The following is an 8,772-nucleotide window of genomic DNA, read 5'->3' on the forward strand; positions in this document are numbered from 1 at the left end:
CAGTGTGGTGCATGCAGGAGGCAGTCGATCAATGATTCTCTGTCATCATTGATGTTTCTATTTCTCTCTCCCTCTCCCTTCCTCTCTGCAATCAATAAAAAAATATTTTTAAAAAAAGTTCTGGTAGCTCTGGTCTAGAGAAATTGGTTGTGACTTGCTGGCTTCCTGCCTAGATTTGATGTCAGTGAGGGCTGGTTCCTCAGCCTTCTTACTGGTGATGGGTTCTGAAGGGTTCAGAGCAATCTGATTCCTCCAGGCCTGTGTTGCTTTCTCAGGGATCCCCCCTAAACCAATTTCACGGCCCTGTTTTTGGCAGTTTCGGGCATCCAGGCTTGGAAACTCAGGATCCTGTCACCTGTGTCCCTGCCCACCACCCACTGCTTGGACACACTCGCTGACAAATCTGACAAATCTATTGAACCTTTCTGAATGATAAGGAAAACAGAAATTAATGATCAGGAAATTAACGATGGAAGAACCTCAAGTACTCTTGGTTTGAGATCGTGGTTTTTGTTTTCCCTTTTCAAGGTGACAGATGACACAGCTGAAGTCTGCAACTGAGGACTAGCCAGCATTACCGGCTGGCTCGAAGCCAAGCCTGCGCTGACCGCGCCCTGTGCCCGGCCCATAGGAATGCAGTGGGTTCCCAAGTGTCAGTCCCATTTCAGGCCAAGTTCCAGCAGGAAGGGGCCCCACCTCACCCAAGCCTAGGCTCAGCCTGGTCTCCTCCTGCTCCACAGGCTGTTCCCTTAGCACAGGCTGTTCCCTTAGCACCCACTGGATGACACACAGTCTGGGTGAGGAATTACTGAGCCCCTCCTGTAGGCGGGCTCGGTGAAAGCTATTGGAACTGCCATGCAAGCAAAACACATGAGATTCCTGCCATTTGGGATCTTGTCTCTCCTGGGGAGACTCAACTTTGAACCATATGATGCTGATGGGCACAGGGTCTCTCCAGGGGGCAGTGGCAGTGTCCTGGGATTATATGGTTCGAGGCTTGCACCCCCTGTAAATATCCTAAAAGCCATGGAATCGGACACTTTAAAAGGGTAACTTTTATAGTATGTGAATGACACCTCGATGTTTTAAAAAGGCTTGTGGACAGTGGGGCTCAGCGGTTGTAAGAAGTGCTGCCTACAGCAAGAGTAAGCGTCCTTCCCAAGGGTGTTCCTGATCATCATGGTAAATGGTGCCCATTTCCTTGAGGATCTATTTTTTCCTCCCAGCACCTGGGATTTTCTACCCAGAGTGTTCGTTATTCGTGTCTGAGGTCTATCTGCCCTGCTCGTGGGCAGTTCCTGAGGGCAGGGTCTGTGAGGGTTTGCAGGCCCCTGAGCACCCTGCTGTTGCCATCTTGAAATTTGCACTAATTTTTGAACCAGGGGTCCCATGGTTTCATTTTTTCACTGGCTCTGCAAATTCTGCAGCAGGTCCTTCAGAGAGGTCCCACTTCCTCTTTTCACTGCTGACCTTCGGGGAGGGGGTGCGCATTGGGATTCACTCTGATGGGAAAGTGAAAGTCCAGCGGTTTGTCTGGGTGAGCGAGCCCTTGAAGGTCATGGGGACAGCCCGGTGCCAGCTGGTAGAGCTCACAGCCTGCCATCTCATGGCCCCGGGGACAGAGCATCACGGATGTGTTTGTCCTGGCTGCTCCCTGTCCTGGCCCAAGCTGGTCTGGGTCAAGGACAGCAGGGGTGGAGGTCACCGTACTGCTCAAGTCCAAGACCAAGGGCTCAAGGACAGCAGCCAGCAGCCAGGGTCCGCAGGACCTGGGGACAGGGAGATTTGCAGTTGGTAGATGTGGAAGCAGAGTGAGAAACCATTTTAAAATGATTCATAAGACATCGATGTTTGCAGCAGGATGATTCACAACAGCCAAAAGGTGGAAACAGCCTAAATGTCCACTAGTGGATGATGGTTAAATAATGTGTCCATCCACACAGTAGACTTATTACTCAGCCATGAAAAGCAGTGAGGCACTGACACTCCCTACAATGTGGATGGACCTTGAACACACGATGCTCAGTGAGAGAAGCCAGACACCAAAGGCCACACAGTGTGTGATTCCATTTATGTGAACTGTCCAGGACAGGCACATCCTCAGGAAGTAGGTTAGTGGTTGCCAGGGGCTGGGGAGTGACTGCTGATGGGGACAGGTATCCTTTAAGGGTGATGAAAATGTCCTAAATTCAATTATGGTGTTGGTTGCACAACTTTGTGAATATACTAAAAACCACTGAATCATGCACTTCACATGGGTGAATGATATCTCAATAAGACTGTCTAAAAGATGGTGCCCAGTTTATTAGTCACTGTTTCCTGGTTTTGATAATGTCCCTTAGTTGTGTAGAGCTTCCATCTGGGGAACTGGGACTCCTCTTTGCTAACTTTGCAATTTCTTGTGATTTTTTAATTGATTTAAAAAAAAAAGTTGAAGGACCATATACTTACTAGTAGATACTAGTAGTTCCTGCAAGGCTGAGGCAAGTCTTGGCCTCCAAGTCCATGGGCATGTTGTTCCAGCCCTTTCATCTCTCATCTCTTCCAGCCACTGCTGCTTGGTAGGAAGTCCCCGGGTGCCCCTCTTGCCTCAGTACCCCAGCAGTTCTTGTCCTAAATTGCAGCCTAGAAGAGCAGATCCTGTTGGGTAGATTCTAGCAGTTTCAGAATCCCAAAGGGCTTAGGGCATTCCTGGAGCAGTGGCGCCATCTGCGGGTGTTGGTGGGGATTTCAGTTCGACATCCTGGCCTTTTACTGGCAGCAAATCACCCTGAACCCAGAGGAAGGAAACAGCACTTAAAATTTTTCATTAGTTGTTTTGTTAAGTACACTTCTTATTTTGGAGTGGTTTAAGATTTCAGAAGAGTTTCAAAGCACAGCGAGTCCTGTCTACCCACCACCTAGTTTTCAATGGGTCATGTCTTCCGTAATCATGGGACATTGTGACAACCAGGAGACAGACAGGTACATGCATGTGAACTCAGCTCTACTCTCTATTCAGATTTCACTAGTTTTCCCTCTTTCTACCCCAGGACCCCGTCTATGACCCCACGATGCATTTAGTTCTCACAACTCCTTAGGCAGATCTGGGTGACCTGGTCACCCTGTGGGTACCCTGGGGCAAGAGGTTGACTCACTCTCCCCTTCTTCCTCCCCGGGGACCATGAGATTCAAATGATGCAGGTGACTGTCTTTTGCAAACTCTAAAAGGTCATGTAAACATCCAATCCTCTCATTTAACTTCGTTTTGGAAATTTATTAGGGATAATGTCGTCAATCTCTAATCGCCTCCCTTTTTTTAAAAAAAATCCTCACCTGAGGATATGTCCATTGATTTTAGAGAGAAACATCGATTGGCCGCCTCCCATATGTACCCCGAGTGGGGATCAAACCGGCAACCTTTCAGTGAGGGGGATGACACTCCAACCAACTGAGCCACACCGGCCAGGGCTCTCGTTGCTTCTCAAACCTACCCTCTCTGCATCTTGAAGCCTCCTATTTGTGCTGTCCCCAGTGCCTGTCAGTGTGACCCAAAGGCAGGACTCCCAGAATGCTTTTCACTGCTGTCTAACCAAGAGCTCATGACTCTTCGGTGCCAATGCCCACAGTAACACCCAAGTTTCTGGCCACACGATGACCAACTAAGTCTTACGTTTTCTTCCAGGAAGCGGACTTTGGGTTCCTGGAACCTCGGCGCTGAAGACAGCTTGGCCTTGCACTGTGTACAGGTTGGTGTCATGATGTTTTTCTTTTCTCCACATTCACACTTCATGCAGTTGCTGGGTTGGCCAGTCCGAGCCAAGATGAGCGTTAAGAGGTTGGTTTACCGTTGGAGTATGCGTCCTCAACTGTGCGTGCCTGACTCTTCTCTTCTCCTTTCTGCCAAGAGTGCATGGGAGCCCACCGGTGTGGTTGAGCGTTGACCTATGAACCAGGAGGTCATAGTAGGATTCCTGGTCAGGGCACATGCCCAGGTTTTGGGCTCAATCCCCAGTAGGGGGCATGCAGGAGGCAACCGATCAATGATTCTTTCCCATCATTGATGTTTCTATCTCTCTCTCCCTCTTCAATTTAAAAACAATTTTTTTAAAAAAAAGAGCACACGAGAGTGACAGGGAATGTCTTCTGCTCTTGGGCTACAGTCACCCATGAAGTAGTAGGGGAACATAGACTGGTCCCAGTGCACCCCAGGATGGGGCCAAGGCAGAAAGTGGGCAACTGTGCTGGCCAGCTTTCAGCGGTCTTAGCTTAACCATTGACAGGAACAGTGCTAAGTCACTAGACGTGATGAATATCTGAAACACGTCACCCACCCTGGCAGACTGGGAAACACCACAGTGGCTTCAGGAAGGTTCCTTTTTTGTTGTTAATTCTCACCTAAGGATATTTTTCCCATTGATTTTTATTGAGAGTAGGAGGAAAGGGGGAGGGGGGGGGGGAGAGAGAGAGACAAAAAACATCAATGTGAGAGAGACATATTGATTCATTGCCTCCTGCAGGTGCCCCAACAGGGGCTGGGGATCGAACCTACAACCCAGGTATGTACCCTTGACTGGGACTCAAACCCAGGACTCTTTGGTGCTTGGGCTGACACTCTACCCACTGAGCAACACCAGCCAGGGCCAGGAAGGTTTTTAACAAGTTAGGAGCAAAGCTAAGGCTCGGGTCTTGTTCTGTTAGCTCCTTTGTTTATCTCTGGTCTCATTCCCCAGAGGATTTTGAGTGGCTTGTATAATGTGGGAAGAGGAAGTAACATAAAAATTAGTTAGAGGTTGCTATGTGTTCTGGGCTACTGCTTGCTTGTTGTATTTATTATAATTCTCTGGTATGTTTCCAGCCCCATTCCTTGCTCCTTCTTTTTTCATAAATGTTTTTGCGACTCTTATGGAGTTTTCTCTTTCATGCAATCTTTAGAATCAATTTCTGGTTACTAACAAACATTCTGATGGCATTTTGATTAGGATTGTGTTATCAATAAACTTGAGGGAGATCTGATGTCTTTATCATGTTGGCTACTTCCATTCAGTGTGTGTATTTGTATAAAAAAATGTTGGGAAAGAAGGCAACACATTATGATGCCATTTAGATGAAATGTCTAGAGGAGGCAAACCTGTAGTGGTTGCCAGGGCCTGGGAGGGAGGGGTTAGTGTGAATGAGCGCCGGACTCTGCCGGGGTGAAGGAAAGGGTCCCACACTGCGTGGCAGGGGCGGTCACACAACTCCACGAACTCACTAGAAAATCTGAGGTGTGCACTTCAAACTAGTGAATTTTATAGAAGGTAACGTGCACTTCAGTAATGTTAAAACCTATATATTTTCGCTAAGCCAGAGAGAGAGGCTGATCCTGAGGCCAGAGACCAAAAGCCGAAGTTGGAGCCTGGTGTCTGCCCAACTTGTTAACGCTCAGCCTAGGTCCAGAGCAGATGTAAAACGTAACTCCTGTCTCACAAAGTCGCCGACCAGAGGGGAGTTTGGTGAACTGCGTGCAGGTTGTCGGGCAAGGTTGTGGCCGGTGTATGGTCTTCGCAGCGTGTGGACCAGCAAGCCTCCCTCATCCATTCTCTTTAGTGTCAACGTCACACTGACTTCCTGTAAAAAGAAAGTGGAAATGCAGGCATGTACAGGGAAGGGGGGACCTAAACCCTGCCGGCGATGGTTGTTGCCGACATCTGGTGAGCGTCCTCCTCGAGTCTCTGTGAATTACATGCACACACTGGTTTTAGATACGAAGATTATTTTTTCCTCTAATGAGCTCATTTTTCTTGATGGGCATTTTTCTCATCAGTAAAGCTAGATTTCCATCTTTCCTGATGTTGGCTTAACAGTCCACCTTATAGAGAAATTATAATTTATTTCTTTAAAATGATTTTATAATTGATTTGACTGGTTTCCTCTTGGTTGGCTTCTCTGGGTGTTTATTTTCTTTTCCTTGTGTGCAGAGCTCTGGGATGAATGTCCTTGTGTACTTTGTACAACCTTGGTTGCTTATTATTTGGGATAAGTTCCTATAAGTAGGTTTGTGGGGTGTGTGTGTGTGTGTATGTGTGTGTGTGTTTAAATCAGTAATTGATTTGACTGGTTTCCTCTTGGTTGGCTTCTTTGGGTGTTTATTTTCTTTTCCTTGTGTGCAGTGCTCTGGGATGAATGTCCTTGTGTACTTTGTGCAACCTTGGTTGCTTATTATTTGGGATAAGTTCCTATCAGTAGGTTTGTGGTGTGTGTGTGTGTGTGTGTGTGTTTAAATCAGGGTATTTTCATTTACATTTTTGACTTTCAGCCACAGGGACCTCCAGAAATGTACCATGTTTTACTCCCAGGGCCCCTTTTCCTACCATCCCAACTGCAGTTGTCATGTCTTTACCAATCTGACCACCGGGGCGCTTGCCTGGCTGCTGTGTGTGGGTCTCCTGTGTTATCCATGAGTTCAGCATTTGCTCTCGGGAGCGTCTGCTGTGAGTGGCCTGGCCGTGTTTTCTACTCGCCTTGGTGTTGGGGGTTTCTCTGTGTCGTGGACTTGCATGAGCTCTTTGCACGCATTCGTGGGAACTTGCTCTATTTCTCCATTTGGACGCTGTCTGGTGCCCGTCACATGTGCCACTCTTTTTCTGAGTGTGTCTCCCCACTTGGCTGGCGGTGGTTCTGCCGTAGGAACTGGGACTGTAAATGTTTCCCGGGCACAAGTGTCCTCCTTTGTGTCTGGGAGGCCTTCAATTTCAAGACATAAAAACAATTCACCTGCATTGTCTCCGAATTGCATATTTTGCACTTAAATCCTTGAGCCATTGGAAATTCTGTATTTGTGGGCCTCCCAGGGGACAGGACAATGTCCGAGGACATCTGTAGTTCTCACGATTGGGGGTGCTCCTGGTATCAGGTGGGTGGGGCCAGGGATGCTGCTCAGTACCCCACAGTGCCCAGGAGAGTCCCCCACAGGGAATGACCAGGTCCTGATGTCAGCAGTGCCAACTGGGGGCCCTGAACAGTCTGGCCCTCAGGTCTAAAGGGACTCGTTCCTCTTTATTACAGACCCAAATCTGTGTCATTACCACAGAGGAAAAAGGCCGCTAATTACATTTCCACGTGTGCTACTGAGGATTTTTCTAGGGAAGAAGGTTTGGGAACATCATCTGGAGACAAAACGTTCCAGCAGTCTGCGCTCAGCGTGGTGCTTGAGTTTCACTCTGACATGCCAACAGGACGTCACAGAGTGGCTGAAAATCCCAAGCGTTTCCTTTGGCTTTGATGCCTTTGCATACAACTGAGGGTGATCCTGCCCCCCAAGGGCAGGAGGCCAATCTGGGGACATCTGTGGTTGTCACAACGGGGTTCCTGGCATCGAGTGGATGGGGGCCAGGGATGCTGCTCACAGCCCCCCAGCGCCCAGGACGGCCCCATGGAGAGTTTCCTGCCCTATGTCAGCTGAGGGGGACCCTGTTGGAGGGAGACAGAATTATTTGCTGAACTGGCACCCACAGGCGGGTCTTGCAGGGATTACCAAGGAAACTCCTCCAAGTGGGTAATGCCAGGCTTTCCCCGATTGTTTTAGAAACTTTAATAGTCACTTGTTGAGGACATCGTGTTTGCCAGGCGCTGTGTTCGCCACCACAGGCATCCTCACATTCAGTTCCCTACAGCACCAGGGCCCGAGGGTCCGGATTAAAGGTCTTGGACAGGCAGAGGATCAGATAGGGTCCAAGACGTGTAAGACTCTGAGCAGGGTCTCCCATGACTGAGCAGCCACCCTCTGCCGCGAGCTGGTGTGTCATCGAGTGAGGGTCACTGCTGCCCATCCTGAAGGCAGAGCCAGTGGTCTGACTCCATTCTCTGAATTTCTGCAGATGCCCGTGGGTCCTGAGGTTTGCCAGGCGTTGTCTGAAGCTGGGTGATATTTGCCGTTCCCTCTGGCAGCCACTAGAGGGCGGAGAAGGCCCGTGGGATCAGACTGGGCCTTGAGCCAGGTGGAGGTGGAAGTTCAGGTGGGTGTAGGTGGGTACCCAGACATCTTCAGTCAACCCCTTGCCCTTCGTGGCGCCCGTGACCACCTGTCCCTGTTCCCCGAGACATTCTGACTCAGCACCGAGAGTCCCATAGTCACCCTGCCCTGGGGGCCCCCTGCCTCGCAGCCATGGAGACTCCCATCCGTGGGTGCAGGAGAGAGGCAGAAAACATGGGCTCGGTGGCTTTGGGTGTCTGTACCCCCCAAACCTACCATGGCCCAGTGGCTGGAGTGGAGGCTTCACGAGGGAAGCGAAGCGGCAAGGTCGGGGGTGGCAGTCTCACTGCTGCTTTCGCCCCCCCAAGGACGGCCCTGCAGTGTAGAATTCCATTGTGTAGACGTACCACAGTTTTTTAATCCACTCATCTGCTGATGGGCACTTAGGCTATTTCCAAATCTTAGTTAGCTATTGTAAATTGTGCTGCTATGAACATAGGGGTGCACATATCCTTTCTGATTGATGTTTCTAGTTTCTTGGGATATATTCCTAGGAGTGGGATCACTGGGTCAAATGTGAGTTCCATTTTTAGTTTTTTGAGGAAACTCCATACTGTTCTCCACAGTGACTGCACCAGTCTGCATTCCCACCAGCAGTGCACAAGGGTTCCTTTTTCTCCACATCCTCTCCAGCACTTGTCGTTTGTTGATTTGTTGATGATAGCCATTCTGACAGGTGTGAGATGGTACCGCATTGTTGTTTTGATTTGCATGTCTCGGATGATTAGTGACTTTGAGCATGTTTTCATATGTCTCTTGGCTTTCTGAATGTCCTCTTT

General features: G+C 49.1%; 1 protein-coding gene across 1 annotated transcript in view; it reads left to right on the top strand.

Moving 5' to 3' along the window:
- The first annotated feature begins 3,664 nt into the window (after window positions 1–3,664).
- The window catches only part of GNG7 (guanine nucleotide binding protein (G protein), gamma 7), an 89,667-nt gene continuing 84,559 nt past the window's right edge, over window positions 3,665–8,772 (top strand). The window contains exon 1 of the mRNA XM_014533666.1: window positions 3,665–3,728. The gene's annotated coding sequence lies outside the window, so the exon portion shown is untranslated. The remainder of the gene's footprint in view (window positions 3,729–8,772) is intronic.

Source organism: Myotis brandtii, unplaced genomic scaffold, assembly GCF_000412655.1.
Source record: "Myotis brandtii unplaced genomic scaffold, ASM41265v1 scaffold122, whole genome shotgun sequence".
Classification (NCBI taxonomy): domain Eukaryota; kingdom Metazoa; phylum Chordata; class Mammalia; order Chiroptera; family Vespertilionidae; genus Myotis; species Myotis brandtii.